At 43.9% G+C, this 25,744-nt stretch overlaps 1 protein-coding gene across 3 annotated transcripts in view; it reads right to left on the bottom strand.

The window, feature by feature from the left end:
• myo9aa (myosin IXAa) overlaps nt 1–25,311 on the bottom strand; it is a 116,107-nt gene extending 90,796 nt beyond the window's left edge. For all 3 annotated transcript variants that reach the window (XM_030076113.1, XM_030076133.1, XM_030076141.1), the window contains exon 1: nt 25,037–25,311. The gene's annotated coding sequence lies outside the window, so the exon portion shown is untranslated. The remainder of the gene's footprint in view (nt 1–25,036) is intronic.
• Between the last annotated feature and the right edge of the window lie 433 nt (nt 25,312–25,744).

Below are 25,744 nucleotides of genomic sequence, written 5' to 3'. Positions count from 1 at the left end.
ACTGCTTCCTTTAGCACATCTCAAAACATCTAAACCTAAAAATACAAATAAACAGGATGACCCTAAAATAAATTAAAACAAACCCTCCATTTGCAAGAAGTGACACAGAGTCACACTGTACATCTATATTCAGAAACTGCAGTGACAGCACCGATCAACCCATCCAACGCCAGACGTTTCAACAAGACAGTCTGCAATCTTGTCAGATTATGAAATGTTTCCAGATTATGACACAAAAGACCCTATGTGTTATTATGTAATCTACTAAAGGGCCAAATTATTTTGTTGGAGCCCAACATGCATGCTCATAATGAGTGAGGATAAAAGATAAGTCATCTGGATCGACAGGATTAACATCAACACATGCACACACACACAAACACACACACACACACACACGAGCAGCTGCCATCCTCTTAACTGAATACACAATCACGCTATTCAGAAGTTCCCCTTTAATACACAGCAGAGGGCCATCATGGGGTTAGTGTTGGCCACAGAGAGAGTGAGAGGGGTATTATGACTGAGCTGCTGACAAAAACCTTCTGTGCTGCAGGACTGTCCCAAATCTGAGGGCACCAGAGGACTTACTTGGGAGCTACACTGAATTTAATATCTACGTGACTGAGTAAACCAAAAAATAAGCTCTAAGCGATCAGTGTAGCACAGAATCAGTCTATGTTTAATCTAATATTGTACATGCTAACACACACTGGAGACACACAAACGTCAGAGGACTTTTCTAAGAGTGAGCGGCGCCCCTGTTGGCACAGTTCATGTCATGAAGGGAGAAAAATAGAACAGCCAGGCTTGTGCTTGCCACACCCTGTTGTGTTACGTTGTTATTAGGTACAAATATATGCCATATCAGATGGATTCAAAAGCAACAGGCCTCTCTAGGCCCCTGTCCAATTCCAGCCAGCCACACTGAGACAGAGGGCCAGACATGATTAGGCTAAGTGCCTTCTATTGGATAAAGGCGATGTCAATCTGAGTAACACTGGCTGTGAGAGGTCAAAGGTAACTTCCTTAGTGCTGTGTTCTATTAGCAGGGCTTTGGTGCGTGTTACTATTAAACTATTATTATTATCCATCTAAGGTAAAATCAAACATGGGAATCTTGTAGCAGGTATACTAAGCTTTCAGAGGAGGTCCAGCTTGTTGACTATCAATGATTTTTGTGGCAAAATCCTGTTGAAGATAGTTAAATGCATTTGTATTTTGTCTAAATTAGCCAAAAGTGCACCGGCAACAACCTTACAACCTTATATTTTCACTTATATGTATTATACCTATATTTTCTGATTGGCATTGTGCGTCCTGATTTGCTGATGTTAAAAAAATGCTTCTCCTCAACATCTACGGTACTTCAGAGGCCTTTAAGTATCACATGACCATGTATTGTGCAGCCGCAGTTTGGTCTTCATTAGTAGATGCTTTTATCAAATATCGAAAAAATAGGGACACATAGAAAGTTCATATTTTTAGTGGCCACAAGTGCTGTCACCACTAGGACCCAAGTTTCTTGGCTTTCCCCGATTAGTGGGGGTCCGGCAAACGTCCTCGGATAGTCTTACACTGTTACACATCAACAACTGTGAGGAAGGGTAATGATACACTTTTAGTGTACTCACTTTTCCCTCAACCTGCCTCCTCGACTTCCTGTATTTCCCACAATGACTTTGGACAACCACCAGAAAATGGATATGAACTTGCATTAGGCTGCGGGTTGTAAGTGCAGCTGGAGAGAGTAATAGCAATATGAACAGCAGAGTGAAAGCATAAGAGCAAGACAGTTTCCATTAAAGAAAAAGCACTCCTCTCACTCACAATACATGTCTTGTGGCCATGGCTGCACTGCATTATGATCTACTGCGGCTAGTGTCGGTGGAGAACTTGGTCTCTTCTATGATCGATTTGTCCCTTTCTGATTGTTGAACATTGATGCAAAAAAGTTAATGTAGAAAGAAGCCCTTACTTTTTGATTCTGAGGTAAAAACAAACAAAACCTACCAAACTCCACAGGACTTACTTTGCACTGCAAACACAGTATGTGCATTTGGCCATTTATCCTCAAGGATAGGAAAAAAAATTCAAGGTACATCACCAAAAGCTACTTTTTTTTTTTTTTTTTTAATAGTGTTGCATTATTTTAGGCTGGATTTTTCTTTGGTCTCAAGTCCTTCTTTGACCTGTCTCACCAAATTTATGTACATCTCCCCCTCTTGGATTTAATGGATGAAATCAAAAGGAAATCATAGCTTTCTCCTGGTCAGTTTATTTCGTGGCTAGAACAGGTGGTTCCAATATTCTGTATGCTCAGTGCATGCACACGCGCGCACACACAGACACACACACACACACACCTATTGGCCAGCAGCCAACAAGCTCCAGTGCTACTCACACAAACAGGATTCAGTGTCTGGTAGTGGGGCCCGACAGGACCTTTATTGTCTGAATCTCTATGCAATGTAATGCGATGCAACATAAGCAAATACACAACACGGATGCGTGACTGAAGTGAACAGACAAGGAAGCAATCCACTTTATATGCTGTTCTGTTAAAGAGCGTTGCCATTCCTTCTCAGTATTTCACATTTCCACCCATATTGAAGTACGCAGCCACATTAATGACTGTCCATAAGTCACTATGACCCATATTTCCTACCAGTAGTCTATGTGCTTAAACTGACAGAAGCAAATTATTATATAACCCTGCAATCTTGTATATTCTGTGATTCCTCTGTTGTTTTTATTTGTTTTCTTGACCTCTTTTATACAGCCAAATGGGGTGTTGTCATTCTCCTGGCATGTCTCGACTGTCAAGCCTGCAGTCTTCAGAGGTGCCGCTGAAGCTTCCAGTCAGCTGATTTATCAGGTTAATTATGGCAACCCATTTGTCCTCATAAAATAAGTCATGTAACTGAAAGTGAAAAAGTCCATCACAACAACATCAATTACATGAATGTTTTCATCTGTTTTTAATGGGTTAATACTATTTTTATACTGTGTTATGTGCTTCTTTTCTTTTGGTCTTCATCTCATTTTATACAACAGAATCTGAGCATGAAGGGAATCATGGAGACTTATTGTGTACAGATCTGTGTTGGCAGGATAGCACACGACAGCACGGCACACTGTTTGGGTTCCACCTCCACAAAAGTTTGATTCTGTCTATTGTGTGTCACTGATTATTGGGATGTGCATTTATTTTTGTTGTTGTTGTTTTTGTTGTTCTGTTTTTTTTTTTTTTAGGCCTCTGTCAAATTCCTAAACCAGCTCTACCAAAAACATGGCCTTGATCGCACTTTCAAATTCCACTGCTGCCAGCCAGCAGAGATACTTCTCTGTCAAAAACACTGGCCTCTTGTTTTTGTTATTAGCCCTCTCATTTCTGCTGCCCGCACATAAAAACGGCATGTGGAGAGCACAGCAACAGAAAAAAAAAAAAAAAAGGAAAACAGGAAATGGAAAAGGGACACATATAGTGGGTGCACAAAGTGGAGTGAAAAGAACTCCAGCTGGAAACTGGTACAATGCTGCACCCCTGCCTGGTCATTTCCTGCCGTCCCGTATTCAACCCCCTCCCGCTATGGTGCAGCCTGCACGGCCATGTGTTGCCACGGCAGCTTTCATAAAACCATGTGCCATGCAAACACATGGGCTCAGTAGCTCTCCCCTTCCCAAATACAGACCCACACCCATGTGAGAGCAAGAAAAACACAGAGCACCTCTCTCGACCTCACACACGGCACTAATCTAGCTGCATAATGATGGATTCACAGAAACATATAGTAGGCATTAACTGCCCGCTACGCTGTGCTGGACCCCTGTGATGAATGTGTGTGTGTGTGTGTGTGTGTGTGTGTGTGTGCATGTCCCTGCTTGTGTTAGTAGGTATGCCTGGTTATGTGATTGTATGCATGTGTGTGTGTGTGTGTGTGTGTTGAGAATCAAACTAGGGCCGGGCGCCCTGGAACAGATGGTCAGCTCGCTGCTTAAAGGATAGGGGGGGATTTAGGGTTGTGGCAGTGCCGGACAGCACAGGGCCATGCTGGCTGCCTCTCTGTTTATCATCACATGAAGACAATCAACTAATGGACATCTCCAGGAAAACACCAGGGATCCTGCCAATCACATTACATCTCCCAATTACAACCATCTCCACTGCTTCTTGACCATCCTGATGGATGTGCGCAAAACCGCGTTACCCATGTTACCCAGCATGATTCATGGCGACACAGGGGACACTGAAACGCACGGTCCTCAGATTGGTTCAGCTGGGGGAGGGGATGATGTATTGTGAAGGAAGATGGGTGGGCGCAAGTCTCAGAGGACGGTGCTCCTTAAGAGAAGTTTGAATTATCATCGGCTGCAAGTTGCATTATTCTCTATTGGTGCTTTTCCATTACATTACATGGTATCGGCTCTACTCGCCTCGCCTCCACTCTCTTTTTAAGGTTCTCCATTGGGCAAAAGTTTAGGATAGTATCTGGTATCAGCTGCTATTTCTGGAGGCGCCTCATTTGAGATTCCAAGGAAATACTGGCGAAAGACTCAAGAAACTTGTGTCATAGTTGATAATCTATCCATGTTAAAAAGTATTTTTTTTCCAGGGAATATCTTAGTTAAACTAATATGGTTCATGTGAAGGAGCCATTTCAAAAAAGAAGCCAAGAAACACTTGCGTGGGGCGCCGGTAGAGAAGGGAGTCAACACACCCACATATGAGCAGCAGGGCTTCACCATGAGGGAACATCTGATGGAAAACTAAATCCAGAAAAGTAACTGTTACCAAAACTGAGTCATGGTGAGTTGGAATGGAAAAACAAGATATGACTTGTCCAATAGCACAAAAAAAGTGTTACCTTGGACAATGAGGAAAAATGTCCCTGCAGTAAAACACCAACAGTCAGACTACACGCTCCCAAAAAACAAAGAAAATTACAAATGTTGACCCTTTTTTTTTCAAATGAATAAAACACATAGGTCTCATGATAGAGCAGAATATGACTATATATTATGCATGCAATACTGATGATACCCTATTAGACATGGACCATTAACTGGTATTACTATATCACTGTAATTAACACTAACAATTATGATACTGCCCTTAATTTCTGGCAGGCTGCCGGGAATACTGTATATCCCAGACTGACTGACTGACTCACTCACTCTGTTGTTGAAATGTAATGAAATTGAATCCTAAGTAACACTGAGTTATGCTCTTGGCTCTAGGTAGTTTGGACTAGGCTAGTTAGCTGGCTAATCAGGCGGTGTGGAAGGCAGAGCCAAGCCAAACAAACACTCGTTAAAAAGCAGCATTACTAAAGCCCAAGTTGTAAAAGTCCACATTTAGAAATAAAGTCCTGGCAGTTTTCTTCCCCTGATTTCTGGGACCAGACCACACGCAACGACTGCTGATGGGCTCTACTTTCCTGCAGGGAGGTGATCGAACTGCAGAAAGGCTGCTCAAGTATTCAGACCAACAGACTATAAGGCAACGTCTGCCCCACGCTCGTTCTCACAGTTCCCTGCCTGGTGCACGTATACATGAAGACACGGGCTAGGAAAGTCAAATAGCAAAGTAGATATTGTTCAGTTTCAGTGATTCAAGCTGTAGTGGCAGTCCGGTTTCATCTAGACTTGCCTAGTCATGTTTATCACTGTGACCGACGAGATAACCAGCGACTTGTTGGATAACAAACTCAAACAGCACAGTAACAGGTCTCTCTTTTCTGTCTTCGTCACTGCATTATTTTCCCCAAAAAGTTGAAACCTTTAAAGGTGGAGTCGGCCTTTCGGAAAGATTTTTGATATTTTAAATTGACAGACAGATTTACCATCCGTCTCGCTCGCTCTGGGAGCCACACACCTCCTTTCCCCCTGTTTGAGCATGAGCACAAACTGATTGGCTGGAATAGTGTTGCATGGGTCCGGTCCAAGCTCGTGTTTGTTTCCCTTTTACAAAGCCAGGGCTGTGTACAAACACCAATTTTATTTCTGCACACACACAGAATGGACAGTTAGTGGACCGTGAGGAGATACTGGCTGAATTTGGTGAGTTCAAATATCAACAGTGTTTCTCCAGAATCGTTGACTCCACCTTTAACAGGCACTGTTGATATCAAAGATCATCTGGGCTTGATCTGGGCAAGTGACCAGGATGAGATGTATCAGCATAACCGAGTCGAATCCTATTCCTAAGGTTCCTAAGGCCGTGCGGTGAAAATCTGTTCAGAGTGCTGAACATAACTCTGCAGCTCCAAATGTCAGAGAAAAAAAAGAGAAAGGAAAAAGAGAGTAAGTGACAAAAGAAAAGGAAGAAAGAATGTTTGAAGCATGATGTCATCCCACCTCGTCAGCCTGTGTGAGCGCATCTGTGTGTGTGTGTGTGTGTGTGTGTGTGTGTGTGTGTGTGTGTTAACTAAGGAGTAAAGGTCTGATGGAGATAAGGCTAAGGTTTGTGCCCTTGAGGAAGTGACAAGGCACACTGAGCTCAGCTGGAGGAAACCCGTCTTGGCTTCTTCTTGTCTCTGTTCTCGCAGACGACTGAACCAGAAACAGATTTGGTTACATCACCTGAATGGTCAGAGATTAGGAATCACCCCATCATGTAATCTGACCTGAAATCTGTCGTTTCAGGAGACTTTTCCCAAGACCTAAACAGATCCCTTTATCAGAGCCCCGGGTTGTAACCGTGATCTCCAGTCAAATATCATTGTAAGTCAGTAATCGGTAAAGCTGGTATTTAAACGTCGCCCTCAAATACAAAAGACGTGGCCTCTTGTTCTCAGATGTTTCAGCGTATGGCTACACTGAATCACCGCTCCTGTTATCTTGGTTCATCAAGGTTAACATTAAATCTGGGTTTTCGCTGCACATAGATCTACAGCTTGACACAACTTTTCATGTGAGCAAAACACAACAATATGATCAGAAAAATCTGTTTGCAATTACTTCCACAATAGCAATTTTAGTGGGAGTGGGCATTTTTTACATTGCAATTTTCATTTCCACTTAAAAAGAAATAATAAAATGATGATGTGATTTTTTTTTTTTTTTAATGGGTCTGTACCAAACATGTTTGTCTGAACAATCTGATTTAAGAAGAAGAAACACTCCAATGTAGCGCCACAATACAACTGGTTTATAATGCTATTTTAATAAGACATTTTACCTTTATCAAACAATTGCAGCTGTGATTTAGATATTACAATGGATCACAGAGAGGTCCCAATAATATTTTGATTAATTGCTCTGCCCCCTGTTTATCAAACGCAGTGGACTAGAGCAGCAACACACACACACACACACACACACACAACAGATTATTATAGCACTAACTGCCTTTTCTCCAAATCATATCTGGGTGGAGTCCTGTAGTATAACCAATAACCTTCATTCATTCATTCATTCATTTATTTCTAAATCACCTGCGCCACACCTTGAAATCCTACAGAGCAGACATGTATATTACTTAATGAAGTGTTTGAAAGGAAATGACCGTGTTTACATAATGTTTCTGTACTTTACTTTTCTGTACCGAGTTTTGTTTGGAGAGATGTCACTCTGGAGGTTCCTTCACTAAGGGGAGGATCGACTGTGTGAGTCAACTGTTTCAAAGGCTACCATTGTTGGAGCGGAGTGAAAGATCAAGTTTGGTCGGCTTTCTGCAATGTGAAGTCATCTCTTTGAAAGGCCGTGTGTTTGTCACTGTCACCGGAGCTAAAGCCCGGCGCTGACAGCTCAGAATGCTGTGTGGTGCAAGACGCGTTCACATCTTTAGCCCCTGGGTTTGATTGGGTTTATTAAAGGTGCGTGAGTTGGCACTAGACTGCGAACGCTCACATCAAGATCACAACTTTTTGTCGGTACATGTGAATCACTGCCAAATTATGCTGACAGATTCACCGGCAAAGATAAAACACATCACACACACATCTTTCACTTCCTCTTTACTTGTCAATTACAGAATTAATTTCTAGATTTAAATATTGAGCAACAGAGTGTTAGATTGGACTAATATCTAATATTTAAAAGCAAGCTATTGTAATTTTAATCTGGTATTGGATGATTTTGACTGGCACTGGCCAATCACAACAAGACAGGTAACCAAGATGCTAGAGGTTGCCGGTGGACAGACAGATGCTGCAGCAACGAGTTTGGCCGGGATTTGAATATTCATTTTCTGCTATTAAGGGTTTTTATAAAAACACTAGTACTAATATTATTACTTAAGACAGAAAGTGCTTAGTATGTCAGTGTGCATCTGTTGGTGCTGCTTCTGAAATTGAAACTGAAAGTGACTTGGGACTTAATAATGCACAGATAACTCAAACTCTGTGATGTGCAGCAGCATACACACTAGACAAAAGCTCATTTCCCCCTGCTTTTAAAGCGGCTCCACCACCTTCCAAACAGGCCCCAACCCCCCTCGCTACCACACAGGGAGGAAACACCACTGCAGACATCAAGCAGCACAACCAGTCATAAAATGAACTATGAAGGAAAGGGATGGGCGCAAGCTGATGAAGAGGAAAACACGGCTGAGGTTTGCAAAGAATGTGCTTTGATATGATACGACCTATAAATGTTACAGACACAACAGACAACTGCTGCTCCCGGTAAATAACTAGCATTGGGTTTAGTATCAGTGGAGCTCGAGACCACATGTTTAACCTGTGTCAGATGGTGAGTCTGTGGTCCTCGTAAAGAGAAAAGTGTGTGTGTGTGTGTGTGTGTGCAGAGTGGAAAACATAGCCCCTGTGCTACCTTTGAAGGGGTGGAGGGTCAGTTTGATTGATGCAGCAGTGGACATGCCTTGCAAGCACCAACTTGGTCAGCACACACACACACACATAATTACAGGTCAACATGCACCTGAATGCATCACAGCTCTCCAGTGTGCCTTTGCAACGTCCCACAGAAGTCTACCCTGAGCCTGGAGGCAACACTGTAGCTCATATGGGGGCCTTGACCTTGTCAGGAGAGGAGTTACAACCACGCAGCCTGTTGGGACACTGGAGCAGCTATTTGGGAAACATAATAGCAGTAGAAGCAGGGGGTCAGAGAGTCAACATCGTTACCTGGACCAAGGACTGAGAGAAAAGGCCCTGGACGATTGTGGAGCTTCATATTGTCAGTCTACCATTGTGTTAGCTGAGTCAGACGACAAACATTTCCTATGGAGAAGAGCACAAAACATCTCTGGGCTGTTCCAGTAGTGATGACTGACAGTGAATGGCTCATATTTTTTGTCTGTTTGGAAAATTGTTGGGAATGAGGATGTGGCAGAGAAAGCTACAGTAACTTCTCCCTATACTTTGCTCGCACTCGAATGACCCACTTAGACCCTAATTTGAGCAAATGGAAAAAGGGGGAGTGCAGAGCGCTGACACTGCAAAGGCAACGTCTTGAACATTTCAGCTTTGGGGTTTGTGCGGATTGAGGCAGTCCTACATTCTGAAATTACTCTTTTGAGTGATGAAAATTTGTTCAGAGGTGAACCAAGATGACCGTCCGTAATTGGATTTGCAAAAAAAAAAAAAATCCAATTTTGATTTAAAAAGAGATCGTTTACCGACCTTGCCTGACATTCAACAACAAAACTGAAATCTAGTCTGGCCCAAATTCAGCATCCTTGCCCTTTGTGCATGAGCAAAAAAGAGGCATACAGGGGGAAAAACTGCAGGTAGCTTTTTGTACATAGAGAAGGCTGGATATAACAAGTAATTACACCTGTAATAAAATTACCATTTAAGCTTTAATATCTAGTTTGGCAAGATTTACCACCCTGGTGAACAATCACAAAGGAATGAGGCCAGCTTAATGAGACTGTTTTGAGGGAGTGGAGAACAACATCGCACATTCACAGTGGCCTTTTTAAACCACCTTGTTAATTTGAGCCCTGAGTGAAAGGCTGCACGCTTTGCCCTCCACAGATATTAATATGGTTTCGGGGCCTGTGGTGAAGCGTAGCCTTGCATACATTTCACCACCTCTCAAAGGCTGCTTTCTTGCTTTTTTTCAGTTTCAGCGAGACGTGCAGCGCTTTAACCGTGTTCGGTGCCACCCGTATTCCCTTTCTGTCTGTCTTTCTCTGCCTCAGGACTAATGACTAGGAAGTGGTGGCTGGTGTGTAGAAGCTGGCAACTCTAACAGAAATAGACAGAGAGAGGGGGAGAAAAAAAAAAAAAAAGAGGATGTTGGTTTCCTGAAATCTGAGCTGTGGGAAAGTGAGAGTGAGAGCGGGACCAATATTACAGGAAAGGAGAGTGAGAAATGGAGAGAGGAGTACGAAGGTCTGCCCACAGTCAGTCAGCAGCCTGCACGACTCCAGCCTGGCCGTGCGTCCTGCTGGATGACATCACTCTGTCTCCTCTCTGTCCTCTACCCCGTCTGCTGCTTCCCCTCCCATCTTCGCATCTTTGGCACTTTCTGTTTCAGTTCAGGCCCTGTCTTTTGCACCATTTCCAACTCCAATTCACCTCGCAGAATCTCATGCACCATCTTCTAAATAGGTGTAATTTCTGTGTTATCAAACCCTCTTGCAATGGTAAGGGCCAACACCAAAGGCTACCTGCACCACATCAAATCAAAGTACACACCCCCTCCAATGTCAGCATGCCCCTAAAATGTGGAAAGAAGAGAAACATACTCACTCCTCAGTCTGTCTTTTTAGAGATGCAAAACCATTGTAAAACAAAATAGGCTAATTGATTATTACTCTTTGATTTGGACTTCTGCACTCGCTCTAAATCAAATTATCTAATGCCTCCTGTGGCTAAACGTACTGTGGCATTTTAAGAATATGTAACTCCCCCTTTGCAGGGAAAAAGAAGATGTGTTCTCCCTCAGGCAACGCAGAGAAAAGCACAACCTTGGTTAGCACTTAAAATGCAAGCATACACCTCACAAAAGTATTCTTTAAACACATGCGTGCAGATAAGGTTATGATCAGATGTTAAGCCAGAATGCCTCGCAATGAGAGAGACAAAGAAAGAAAGATAAAGCGACAGAACAGATATAAACACTTTGATTTTATCTGTTGATTCACTGACAGAAAAGAAAACTACAAAAGCGTTAGCCTTTGAGCTTGTGGTATTTTGCGTGAAGGAGAACTTGTTACCAAGACACATGAGTCAGAGAAGCCGGGGCCAGGCTGGAACAAGTCCGTGCAAGAATCACTGTCCACACTGTAATTAAAAACGACTGAAGGCCTCTTAGGCCGGTCTGTGCACACAGCGGAGGATAATCGTGGCTGGTCATTCTGAATGAAGCGCCGGGCCTACACTAACTCCCTCCACATTCCACTGGCTAAACACTGACAGGTGGCACAACTGCAGAACTGCCACGAAAATATGAGTCTGACCCCCTGAGAACACGAGGACCTTCTTTTGGAGGAACATGCTGCCATGTGTCACTGCTAAATTAAGAGCCCAACTTTGCCACACAGGACCTATTATTGTTATCGCCTGAAGTGGGGTACAGAGAGAGGCGGGACGAAGAGGGAGGAAGTGAAATTACACAGCGTACTGCAGGACGCCCAAGGACAAGAGACAAGATTGTAACAAAGAAAAAAAAAATCAGAACACCATAGAAACAATGCCTTGTTGCTGTATGTTCTGATAACAACACTCTGTGCTCCCTCTGTAACCATTTTTGAGGAGTTTTCTCTGGGACCCAAACATTACCTGACAGAAAGGAATTTGTTATGACAAATGCTGCTAATCCAGTTTCAGTCAAAGGCTACATGTAACCTCAAGTGAACTGCTAGATGTGTATATATGGGCCGTCATAAAAAGGTAAAAGCTGGAAAAAACAGGACTGTGGCCTTAGCACACACACAGACACACCCTTCAGTCATGGGTGACAAGCAGTTACCACCTTCAGTGTTTTAATTTAGTCTTCACTTGGCTACAGGAACAATTCTCTTGTGAATCAATATGGAAAATCCAATTACGCCAACACACTGACCGTGGAAACTTGCCAATCTAGTAATAAATGTTGGTATCATGGAGGAAAATGGCTATTATTTTTCTCCTGCGAATGATGTAGCTGTGATTGCATTACGCCCAATAATCAAAGAGGCTCTGTCGTGCCAGTGAACCCTGCTGCAGGCTCCCGTGAAGAACATCTATTAATAAATGCGAAGACTTTATGTGGAAAAGAGCACTGGAGACAGTGGGTGTAAACAGCACCACGCCTCTGTGGTCGCCATGGAGAACCCCACTTCCTGTGTCCACTGCTGGGACAATGACCCTGGTGTTGGGTGAGACAGGAAGTGTAGCTCTGCTGGGCTTCTCCATAACAACACCATTTGGGCTTTGCTGATACATTTCTATCTTACCTTCTACAATAGAGGATAATAGCCCTGAGGGCGACATAAAATTTCTAATGTCAAGGGCGTTGCTTCTCGCAAAGCTGACCTTGAAAAAGATTCCAGCTTATATTTTTCCTCCCCAACATGGAGAAACTGGTTTTGTTTGTTTAACAACTTTAACAACAACAGAAAAAGACTTGCAGCAGAGTTTCGGAAATTTCAGATAATGCGCAGCCTGACAGAAAACCTTTGGGAGAGACTCATCCGCACTTTTCTGCAAATATTTTCACAGAAAGTCTTGAACTCTGCTCATAAACTCCAGCCGTCTCTGAGACGTCCGTAGACCCCAGCGCCCCATGACGGCTGTAAAAAAAAAAAAAAAAAAAACTGACTGCCTGCTAAAAAATCCAGGAGAGAGTTGCAATGGCTGTGCTTCATCCTGGACAACATTTTCAACTTTTTCCATCGCTGTGGTCTAGACACTGTGGATCAGACGGCAGTGTCGACTGACCCTGAGACACCTCTCTCTAAACCTGCTGCCTGTCTCAAGCTCTGTCTCTGAACTGTTGGCTTGTTCCTGTTGCTTATTGCTTAATTTAAGCGCTGGTCTTTCCTCTTTCACATGCCTGCATTCAGATAACCGTCATTTTCTAAATATATACCTGCCCTTTGCGCCCCCCCCCCCCCCGAAGGTTAAATATCTCGCAAGATCATAGCATTTTCTTCGCCGCCCTACCTGTGCGAGCTCCTCTTTATCTTCTCTTGCTGTGAAGTAGATGCACAGATAGATAGAGATCTATACTGCCTGCTGATGTCAGAGTGAAACAGCGAGCGATTTAACATTAATCAATATGAAACGTCATAAAACCAGCACAGGTGTGAGCTAATGGTTTGATGGTGTCACTTATCAGTAGCCGGAGAGGTGGAAGTCTACAGGAAACAGCTTGTGACGATAGCTGAGCTCATACCAAAACTACTGCATAATCACTGCGGGATAATTATAAAGATCAAAGTGTTTTCCAATCAAATCTCAGAGGTAATAAACGAAAAAAAAACACCCTCTCATACTACTGGATATGATCAATCTGTGATGCTAATGCAATCCGGGATATATTTTGCGCTGAAGTGCTGCCATTTTTTGGTAAACCCAGTTTCCCTAAGCCCGTCTCATCTACCTTTACATCAGCAGGTAATTCCTTACACAAAATGTCCCGTGTCAGTAATACAGCCTGGTCTATGGAGGCTTCTGTCTGTTAGGAAATCTGCCTTTTTGATGGATTACTCCCTGTGTCATTAATGAACATCAAACCCAAATGGTGAATCGAGAGAAAAGCCCTTCTTCTTTGATAAACTCCGTCATGGCTGATCTGGACGCATCAACGCGACGTCACATAGTCTGCCTTTGACCAGAAATACAGGAAATAAGAAAAACGCACTGCCAAACAAGAAAATGGGTCCACAAATGCAAGGTACATTGCCAAAAGATGTTAACAGGATTACGAATTTGAGGCGAACACAGCAGAAGACAACTTAGAAAAAAAACTATCTATAAGTTGATGTTATTTTAGAAAATGTCTACAGTGTGAAACATTCAACTACTAGACTTGCGTGAAACTTTGCTGTGGTGCACATTTCCCGACTTGCAGCATGGCCACCGATAGTAACAGCTAAAAAAAGTCCCAGATAAATGTTAATTGAAATGTTCTGATACCTGTCTGTAAAGAGCCAGGTCGACATGAGTAAGAAAGTCGAACAACGATGTGCCACGGCTGGTATCTTATAAAGTAAAGTGCAGAAACTAGCTCGCAAATCACGCTCCTGTGTTGCAAACGGGTCAGGGAATGAAAAGGCTGGTAACCATTCTGTAAACAAGAATGGTCAGACTGTACTCAAAACAGCAGGGGGGTCAAATAGCAGAGGCAGTGAGAAGAGATGAAAGAAGGAGGGAGGAGGAGGAGAGGAAGACAGTGAGGGACTAGGAGGTATCAGTGACCCAGATTATGCACACTCCATTTCCCCCTCAGAATGGCGGGCTATCGGGCCAAACGGCCTCATTCAGCAGCCGCTGGCCCTGGGGGCAAGGCAGCGCCGAGGACCAGCCAGGGCACCGGCAGGTTTCCTCCAGACATCCCTCCACTTTGTAGGACAAACAAAGGCGAGATATCAACATGCATGTCTACCAAAAAAATCTGACACCTGTACACAAAGGGTACAGAGCATGCACAGATACTGGAAGGGGTAAGAGGTTCAGCAAGTCTGCACACACCCGCACACACACACACATAAAAAAAAAAAAAAAAAAGGCTGCTAAGTGCCAGAAGGAACTCATCTCATCTTTCATAGCTGAGTGGAGATGAGCGGCGATGACTGTAGCACAGCGGCACGGTGCTTTCAACCACGCAGAGATCAACACACATCGTCCGGTAATGAACACCGAGAAATCAACACTGTTTCTCATTCTGGATACCTGCAACCAGGTCAGGCATATCAGCAGAAGCAAACTGGCTCTTCAACCCGAGGCTATGCAGAAACGCTCGTCACTTTCATGGCCGATTAGCTTCGTTAAATTTGATCAAATTGGCTGTCGAGGGATTCTTTGGTGAAGAGCGGCGAATGCTTCCTCGAGGGCATTCGACACCTACGATGGATTGCAACACAGAGCAATTTCGAAGCTACTGCTATGAATCATGGCATATGTACGGGTGAATCAGATTTGTACACTGCAAAAATATCCCACAGAGAGAGACATCAGTGTGCGCTGTCAGCAAGAGGACAATTAGTCACAATAAGTTTGCAAAAGCAGGTATTTGTGATTGTTCAGCAAACCTAATCGTACCAACTTAAACAAATCCTCAACACAAAAATCTATGCTGTGAGCTTGTCCCTTAACCCCTGGACAGGAGTCTCTGTGTAGTATGTAATAATATGTAATTCAGATGCCAGTCTAATTCTCCCTGGGACTCTAGTCGGGTGAAATGGCTGTCCATCAATGCACTTCTGTCTCAGTCAATAGATTACTCTAATTTGGACAATCCACTGGGCCCTGAGAAGCTTAGAGAGCAAATTTTATACGATGGCAGAAAACATGCAGGCTCCACCGGCGTCAGGGATTTTAGTGACTGAGATTTCTGATGGATGTTTGCTTTGATCTTCAAAAAAGGGAGCAAAACACTGAGAAGGCATTCTGCTCATCCAACCGATGAACGGCACAAGATCATGCAACATATGACACGCCTCAGGTATCACTAAAGCTGCGTTTGAGATTTTCCCGGCCTATAAAATGAAATGACCGTGACATATCTGCGGGGGTTTTGACTGAGTTGTTGATCGCGAGTTTGAGATAATGATTGCTTCACCAGCTGCCGAGATCTCTGGCCTCCAAGAACCCACTTTCCAGCCGCCGCTCTCCGTTTTAGAAACAAGCCCTCCTCCTAATTTTCAGCTGTAGGGAGAATGTGAGTTTTATATTTCTGTCCATCACAGGCCACTGCGAGCCGTGCCAGAGAGCTGTCAGTGCTGCTGAGGTTCCTTAGTCACCAATAGTTGTTGATAAGTTGTAAATTACTTGATGCCCCTTTAAGGTTAAAAACCAGAAACAGAATCACAGAAACTTAAATCACAATGATCTAGTCCACACAGCAGTGCAGGCCTACAGTAATTTATAACAATGAGGGGTAATTGCATCCAACTTGGGGGCTGTATGTTAAGCACAAACGTATGCACATCTGCTTAATGCATTAGGAAAAAACACATGACCTGTAATTAGAGGGCAGTGTTTCGAAGGCTCCCTCCAGCTCTTCTGAGGATGGGGGCCAATCGCTGTCTGTCTGCCGTCAGCAGACCACAGGCTTTTGAAATCTGAGCCTGGTGGTGCAGTCACAGCCGCAATGGATGGAGAGACAGTAAGGGCTGCAGTGGTGATGAACAAGCAATTTTGGTTGCAGGCTTCACTGAAATGACTGAAGATTTTGGCGAGAGGCTCTGGGTTAGGGTATAAGGCTATGACCTAACGCTTAATTCTGCTTCCAAAGTTGTTAAGAATGCAAGGAGACGACGGGAAGAGACATTTGGGTAAACTGTGGTCAAACCAGAAATAAGCAACACGATTTGCTGAGTTAAAAGGAAAAGTCCATCCTCAGACACTCTTACGCTGCCATCTGTGATGTTCAATGCCTTTCAGGAGTTATTTGTGAAGTATGTTTTATTTTCGTCAAGCAGTGTCAACCAATCCGGGGCCGCCAGGAAAAGCCAAACATGTTACACACAGACTGCCGTCGGGTGGTGTCATGTTTCTGTAATAATGTATGACTTAGGTTCGAGTAACAACTGAAAGTCGTACACACACACAAAACAATAACAACAATGATTATTCATTACAATGTGTTTCACAATTGGAGTTGCCCTAATAATGCCCTACTTAAAAGGACCACGCGCCGCTGTTCTTAAACCTAAAAAACACAGTCTGTAGGCCAGGGTATCTCTTCTCCATTTCTAATGGTATTTTGCCACCAATATTTTCTTGAAAAAAACTGATGCTCCTGCAGTCTGGATATTAAGGTTTCAAAAATATTCTGATTGATTGTTCAGTCCTTGTTGCTGCTGCATGCAAAAAACCTTGTCATGTTGTCTATGTTTTGCCAGTTATCTGAGAAAATGGAAGGAAAGGCATTTCATTTAACACTTAAAAGGACACAAATCTGTAAATGAACTGATAAATCAGACACATCCCCGTTTGAACACGAATGAACTGCATTTCATCCAAGGACAACGTGTCCGTAGAAATGTATGATCTAGACTAAAACTACTTTGTCCATTTTCAGATAACAATACTGCGTTTTGTCAGCTGGAACAATCAGAGCAGTCCAACCCTCCTTCTGAAAACTTACTGAGCATAAACTGGCCCCGACTCCCAAACACTAAAACTAGGACTTTGGAAAAAGTCATTACAGTTGGCATCTGAAGTTTCATAGCACACCTGGACTACAACAGTCCAACTCAACTCATACAACCTGACGTGCAGAGCAGAGATACTGTCAGGAGACCAGTAAGTCGGGATCACTGCACAATAAAGGAGGATTCAGGTAAGCACCGAAATAAAGAAAAATGGGGACACTCAACGGTGACATTTTGCCATCAGACCTCGAGAGACTTCATCTTCGGTCCAGCCTGACATTTATTTTACAAGCATCTGCAATGTTACTGGACAGATCCAACTCCTTTCCTCCATGACAAATATTATCATCTGGTGTTTTGGTGATGATCAAACACTGATTCACCCCGGATTTTACTGCGAGTTCTCAGTTTCTTTGTGATCTGGTAACAGAGACCGGGAAATTGGGTATTTTTATACCATTTCGGCGCTCTCTGGACTTTCCAGTGACCACTTGTGCCATGTCAATGAGAACACCGTCATCCTGGACTGCCACGAGGATGGAAACACTTCAAACAACGGCTAAGAGCAGTTTTGTATTTGTTGGTGCTTAACCTGTCAGCTAAAGGGTTGAGTGGCACTGGATCGTAGCAGAAAAATTCACTTACTTTAACACTCCAATAGGTGCCTGTAACTCAATAGCAAACTACAATGCATAAAAGACATACATTCTTAATTATCAGGTGTTTTAGTACTACATTTGATGATATTACCACAGAACATTAACATTTCCTAGTAGATCAATACAGGGCAGATCTAGAGAGAGAGAGAAATACAAATTATGTAATTCTCTTGGGAAGTTTGACAGCTTACTTGAGGAAAGAGGAGCTGCACCAACACCAATGAAAGATGACCGACTTTTTATTTTCCCTTGTTTTCTCTAATAAAGTCCCAATTGTGTTACTCCTTAACACTTCAGATGCACCTCCCTTCCAAGTTAAGCCTATAGTCTCAGTCACTCACTCATTCAGAGCAACCACACGGGCTCCCTATCCACCAAACAGCCAGGAGAGGCATTCCAGCTATTAGCAGGAAAATCTCCTCTGCTCCATGTTGGGGAGGAACAGACAGCGTTTCAGTCAACCTTATCACATCCCGCCTGTTTGTTGTCAGTTAAGCAGAACTATCTCCTCTTTTCCTCCCCTCTTGCCTCATTCTTTGACATTAGGCAGACTACTGTAAGCGGCCAGAATTCCTCCAGGATAAGAGCTCTAATTGATGTAGTCTGCTGCAATTTTTCATGATGCATTTGCACCACAAATGCAAACTAAAAACTCTCGCCGCCCCTCTCTTCGGCCGGCCCGTATGAAAATCATTACATCACACTCATGAACGCCGCCTGCATGTACAATATTTACCTCAACATATCAGTCTCAGATTAATCTCGATTGCGCAGTGTAGTGGCTGTGGAAAAACGAGGCCAGCGTGGTGAAGACTGTGTGGTTTTCTAGGGTGTAACTCTGTCTTGGAGCACGATTCGGAAGAACTGCGCAGGACTGACTTGCAACACAAAAGGAGGGGCTTCCACCCAAGCGGGAGGAGAGCTGCCTCATTTTACTCGTTTTTTTTAGCATGGAAGTATTATATTATAGTGGGGAGAAGTGCAGATAAGTCCAATACACAGTGTCTGGCGAGGGACTGGTGCCAAGGTTAAAAAGTGACCACTGATATGCCGCTGCTGTTATACTGGCAGGTACCACTTCCAGCTGGTGTGCCACTTATTCCACTGGCAGGTACCGCTCCTCACTGGCAGCTGCCACCACTACAGCTGGCCCGCCGCAACAGCAGCTGACTTCTGTCAACACTTTGGACAGCCCAGCCCGACTCCACCATCCACATACGGGCTCAGTATTCACATTTTACCACAGGACAAGGGGTAAACACTGACGTTATTTTTCATGCAGTTTTTGATCTCTATTACTAGTCCTCATGTCACTTGGAACGGACACCTTAACAGTGCTGGAGCTGACTGATGCACGAGTTTATTATCTGTTTCATGCTGCTGGTAGCTCACGTGTCGAACATAGCTCGTGAGATCATTCTTAAATATCTGCGGGGAATTTGTTATTGTTTGGCTACGCTGATGTCTCAGCGAGAGTTAGCCCGAAGCTCAGCCCGCTTGGCCGAGAGGCAGCGCAAGTTATTGGTTGACATGTTTTCACTCTCTACCTGTTATTTGAAAAAGTCTTAGCAATAAAAAAAAAAAAGTCTGCCTTTTCCTAGGAGCACTGGAGAACTGTGATCATCACATATGCCGTTAATCTGGCGTGTTGCACTAAGCGGTGTATGGCTGCTGCTGTGTGACATGCCGCAGGTCCGAGTGATCAGTGACAGACGGCAGGCACAGCGGTAGGTATATCTCAGCGACATGCCACAGGTCCTTACATTGACAATTCATACTGAGAGGCATAAGGTAAGCCTCATAAGACAATATTTAGCCTGTGTCACATATTTTTTGTCCTGCAGCTTATGCACCCTCCTGCTCTTTCAGTTACTGCACCCCAAAAGAACCCCTTAAAAAAATCTTTTGGTTTTGCCATGAACCACTGTTATATTCTGCCCAGACATATGGCGTGTCACTAAACAGCAGGCAGCCACATACTGCACAATAATCTGTCATATGGCAATTAGTGCTACATGCCAGATAGGCTGTTTGTATTACTGGCCTACAATGAAGGTCACCAATTTCTTTCAAAATAATAGGCAGGAAAGGAACAAAAAAAAGTCAGACAATAACTTACGCTGCCTGCCAGCAAATCTGACAACATTTAAAACCGATCTTCCAACCTACGTTATAAAAGCATCACACATGAACTGAGAGCTATATGAACTGGGCTGCTTGAGATGCATCTACTCCAAGTGCTTCAGGAGAGTTATAGCTCAATAAAAATAGCAGGGGGAAAATGCAAATGTTCATATTTATAAACTCGAGCGTTCACCAGAATCAGCAAGTTTCAAGCTCCACTGGCAGCGGCTTTAGGAAACAAATTAATGGTTCAATTGTACCTGATGTTCTGGCAATCATTCGGACCATTATCGTCGCGTAGGCATAACCGGGAAAAAACATGTTTGGAGTGCTTGTTAGAGCAGCATCATAGCTCAGTGGCAGCGCTCCCCTGCAAACGGATAGTATTGTGTACCATTACACAAGAGCACATGCCTAGGGATTAGCCACAGGCCCTGTCCTGTGTATACCATATGGCTGAAGGGGGCCACAGTAGCTATTCTCACAGCTGTCACTGCGCACGCACGCACAACACACACACACACACACACACACACACAAACAGAGAAAATTCAACAAATCAAAACTCATGTTAGCAGTGCTCCTTAGCCAATATCCTGCAGAAGAAAGGCCTTGGCATCTCCAAGCTTCGCTCTGTAAACAAACTGGAATGTTCAATGAAGAAACTGTGCGTGCCATCAGCTGCAGCTGAGTCCGTTTGTGCTGCGTGTGACTTATCTGTGAGCTGTCAAAACCACAAAAGCACCGGCCAGCAGCGGCTGCCATGGAAATATCTTACAGGGGAAATACCAATTAGAACGAGAGGGTGAATAACGCTGCACTGTCACCATGTCATCAGTCCAACTCTGCTGGTGTCGTCAAAAGCATTAGGTGAGTTCTGTGGCCGGGGTGTGATGTTTGAAGGGTGGCGTAGCATCAAGAGCTGCCAGCTTCTTCGTCATTGTATCTCTCGTCAGACTCGCTTTGCCATTCGTGAAGCACATTGGAGCTCAGTAAAGTTTATATGGTGTTTCAGCGGAGGATGACTCCGTTCCCATGCCATTAACATTTTACTAACGTTCAGCCCAGCTGCAAACCAGACAAGCCATTACCTCAAAAGTCAAATCAGGACACAAGTTAGTTTCCAGGCCCACATGCAATTTCACACAGTCACTTTGTCACATCAAACCTGCAGGCTGACTCCCATAATCCACTACTATTTCTCATTTTAGTATTCATTAGTAAAAGTAACTGCTGGGTCTTTGTTTCCCTGGAACAACTTTCTCTGCATGCCCTTCAAGTTTCCTGTGATTGTTCAGGCATAAACTAAATCACTGTGGGGTTTCTCAACTAAAAACAAGGCTTTGGCCTGCTTCTCTGTCCCGAGCAAAACGTCAGAGCATAGAAGTTACGACGAGAGCAGATTCAAGGGGATTTTAAAGGGCTGGAACCGAGGCCTGCCACCAGATCGGTAATGTTTGTTGATGCCGTATCCCATTGGGGGTTTAATAAAAGAAGAACACATTAAGCCCCATTTCACGTCAATACGTTTGCAAAGTACAACACAATGCACTTTCTTCTCTGCATCTCACTAAAGCCACTAGCACCGCAGAGTTAATGAGGGGAAATGCAAAACGCAGGGAAGCTGAGCCTTTGAGGCCAAAGCTTCACTAATATAATGGCCTACCAAAGAAAGGGGAGCTTTGTTCGCTGCAACACAAGCAGGTTCCTCTTTAATGACTTCATGTGCATGCCAATCACTTGCGCCATACAATCCCGTCATGCAGCCACAACACTTTTCAGGACGTCCTGACCATGTAGGGGGCAGCACGTGACTTGTGCCCCCCCCACACCCCCCACCCCAGCCTCAATTTGCTGCTATTCAGCTCAGGAGGAGGTGATGCTGGGGGTCTCCCCCTTTTTGGGATAATGCTGGATTGTAAAAACAACCCTAACAGGAGGTTTGGACTCCTGCAAAGCACCAATCACAGCACAGAAGGTTCTTGTCCTGACGATCAAAAGAAAAAAAAAATCAATATGACACTGTGCGTTTGAAGAGTCAAACAAACAACAAAATTAATTCTGTGACAGGCCTTGGTAGTTCCTTATTGCTCATTGACAAGGCTACAAATAAGGTCACACTATGAAATAATATGCATACAAGCATTAGAAGTCAATGTTACCCTAAACTCCTACTACAGCATGTACCTCAGCTTTAGGGTCACATTTTCTTCAGCTGTCAGCAGGGAAGAAAGCCAGCGCTCAGTGCACTCAGTGTTTGTGGTAAAATAAACAAAAAGCATGGACCTAATAACATTTAAATGAACAATACTAAGTCCATTCTGAAAATCTCTTTGTAAGGTTTAATAAGAAAACATGATTTGATGCTAAAATTCTGGAAACTGATCGATGTGAGAATGCCATAGAGATGTGAGTAGCCTGTTTACAACCAAGTATCTCATCCTGAAAAGTTGTTGGGTTTTTATATATATATGTAATATTCTGCCCCATTTAGCAGGATCAACCCTGTTTCTGTAATTCTAGTATTAATAGCTGTTATGACTTCACTTCTTCTGAGAGAGACACTCCAAGCAAGGGGGGGCAGAAAAGTCTTCCACGAGCACAGACATAATTCACTGTCAGAGAGTGAGGCTATATATAAAGCAGGGGTCACTTTTTTCTCCTGATACATATTTCATGACTGAGCTTTTCAAAGCTGCAGCATGATGCGGCTCTTTGTGCCGTGACAGTGCAGCCGCTGCTCTGACGTCTCTGACGGACTGCAGGCACATTTGTACTGCAGCATCTATGAATCGTCTTCAGGAGCCCCAAGCTGCATGAAGTGACCTGAGGCCTCTCTCTCTCTCTTGAGAACCGCTTTTCAAGGTCGCCTCCAGCGTAGAGGAAAAATACAAACACATTGATATATCTGAAAGATTATACGCTTCAGCATCACAACAAAAGACCTTTGCGTGACTCTGCCGGTGCCTGACTCGTTCAATCACTGAATTCCACTTTTCTTTGTGTTTAAAGAGGACCCAACGTTTTCCCAGACATACAAAGAAGTATTACTGACACAATCTGACAGATTGGAGATGAGGTTTCAAAGATTTGAACCTAGTTTCGAAACATGGGAAAGTTGTTTTGCTAAAGAGAATATCAAAAACTCAGCTGTCCTCAGTGGCAGAAATCACAGTGCTGATGGCGGTGAAAACAGAGCAGTGAAGAGAGTGCTGTAGCTGTGCATGCAAAGCCTCCGATTAAACTCATACTAACATTAAGATGCAAGCTTCAGAAAAATCTCTCACAAGTATTCAAGCTGGAAATAAAGAGGCAGATTCTTTCTTTAACTCAAGCGTGCACAACTTGACTAAACTGAGCTCCATCCTCTCAGATTTGTGTCGGTGATATATCTCTCTGTCTCCGTGCAGATGCAGCTCAGTGTGATACAGACGGAGGCCAGACATTTAGAAATAGCGGACAGAGAGCCAGCGGGGTGTCGGATGTCGACAGGGACCAGTTGCTGGAGTCTCAGCCTGCGCCGCCTCTCATGCTACACTGGCAGCTGCGTCTTCTCAGACCACACATTCCTGCAGGACAGGCCCACTTCACTCTCATCACCTGTGCAGATCAGAGGGAAGGCAGGGCTCTCAGGGGAGCTGCACAGCCACTTCAATACAAGCCGCCCATTTGTTTTTTGTTTTTTGTTTTTTTTAGCTTTTGTGAAAGGGTCACTGATCTATAGGAATCAATTACGCCTTGCTACCCCAAACTACATTTTCAACCCTGATGATTTTGCTGCTCATAGCAAAAACCACAACATGAACTAATCCACAACATGTGCCGCTCCTCTGCTGAGGAAGAATTAGAAATAATCTTACAGTAAATCTAATAGAAGAATATGATGCAAATGTCTAAAAAGGAAGCAGTGATGGGGAATTCAAAAAATACCCGTGCCAGAACAGCAAGGTCATCCCACTGACTACCACAAACACACACTATATAGCCCTACAGGGATATTACAGTGACACCATAAAGCACTGCAGTTGTTATGATATACAATGGAAATATCGTAAAGATGCCACAGGAAAAAAAAAAAAAAAAAAAAAAAAACATTGGCAACCACACAGTGCAGTAAAATCACTGTAAACTCACTACTGGATGCTTCAGATAAACTATCAGCCCCTTTGGGAATATTTACAGATGCTGTCGTGATCAGAGGAAGACATTTCACACTGAGTGGTGTCTGATCCGGAGTCCAGCATGAGCCTGCGGAGGGACCCCATGATTCAGCAGCTTCCTCAGCCCATCACACCTCCCTGTAGGGCTCCAGCTGCTGTGCAGGCTCTATCGCCTCCACTGCATTATAAGCAGTCCTGGCTGACCTCCACTAAATAATACATGGCAGCGTTTACCCCGCCTCAGTGAGGCCAGACACTTCAGCCAGCACAGCCCCTTCTTGTTGCTTAATGCAAATGAATGTAACTATCAGATTAGTGTGTGTGTGTGTGTGTGTGTGTGTGTGTGTGTGTGTGTGTGTGTGTGTGTGTGTGTGTGTGTAAGTGTTTCATATGACTGAGGAAAAAGGTCCAATTAGAAGAGATGCACCCTCCACATTTGCATATTACTGGGAAAGGTTGAGAGCAACAACAAAATCAAACTTGTTTCTCTCTGATTTTACTGAACGAAGCGGGGAGCAAGCAGTGTGAACTTTGCAAAGTGACATGGCTTGCCACACAGGACTTTTACAAGCTCTCTCTCTCTAGCTCTCTCCCTAACAGACACACACACACGTACACACATAGCCTATACACACACCTGATAGTAACTACTCATTCAACCACTCGACAAAAGCGTTGTACGCCCCAAAAGCTTCATGTGCAGTGAGTGAAGCGAATAAAAAAAAAATCACGTCAAATAAATAACAGATTTCTTGCAACAACAGTGTGAGTGATTCGTCTGCTGGTTCCAACGCAAACCCCCCCTTCCCGGTGCGGGACAGTCCGCCGCACACCGTCGCAGAGGCTCAAACTCCCAAACATCCCAGCCTTACCTCAAGACTTGACGAAATGTGGAGTATGGCTTTCTTTCGCTTGGAGCCTCCTCTCTCCGGATGGGTCGCAGGCAGCGCTCGTTCGGACACACACACAAAAAATGGAAAGAAATAAAAAATAAAAAATAAAAAATGAAAGTCTATTTAATTCCCTGCATTCCCGAAGAATAAACAGTTTTGTTGCGCTCTGCTGCTCCGGACCGCTCCTCGACACTCAGCAGCGCACCGCGGAGCTGCGCATTTTGCTTGTTTCCAGCCTGCGAGCCTCACGCCGTGGTCCCGGCCGCTCCGTCCGTCTCCTCCGCCGCGCCGCTGCTAATCAGAGCGGCCGTCCGCGTCCCCGCCGCGCCGCTGCGCGTTCACGCTGCACACGGGGGCGGGGACAGGGACGCGCGTAGCAGAATAACAGGAAGTCACCGGGACGTAGCGTGGTGTTTTTTTTTTTGTTTTTTTTTTTTTTTTTTTGGAAACATATATTTATGAACATATAAATTCCCGCTGAAGACACACACACAGACACACACAAGGCCTCACAATGAAAAAAATAAATGAAAATAAAGAAAAATAATTGCATGACGTAGGGCGGTTTTATGCACAATAAACAGATATATACAAAAATATCTAGTATACACAAAATGTATAGTCGCTTCTTAAAAACAAAAATACAATATAAAAATAAATAGTTTCAGTGTCTCTAAGTGGGTTAAC

The sequence above is a fragment of the Myripristis murdjan genome, chromosome 3 (genome assembly GCF_902150065.1).
Source record: "Myripristis murdjan chromosome 3, fMyrMur1.1, whole genome shotgun sequence".
Taxonomy (NCBI): Eukaryota; Metazoa; Chordata; class Actinopteri; order Holocentriformes; family Holocentridae; genus Myripristis; species Myripristis murdjan.
Note: the sequence above shows the minus strand (reverse complement) of the source record. Positions and strands in the feature narration are given on the sequence as shown.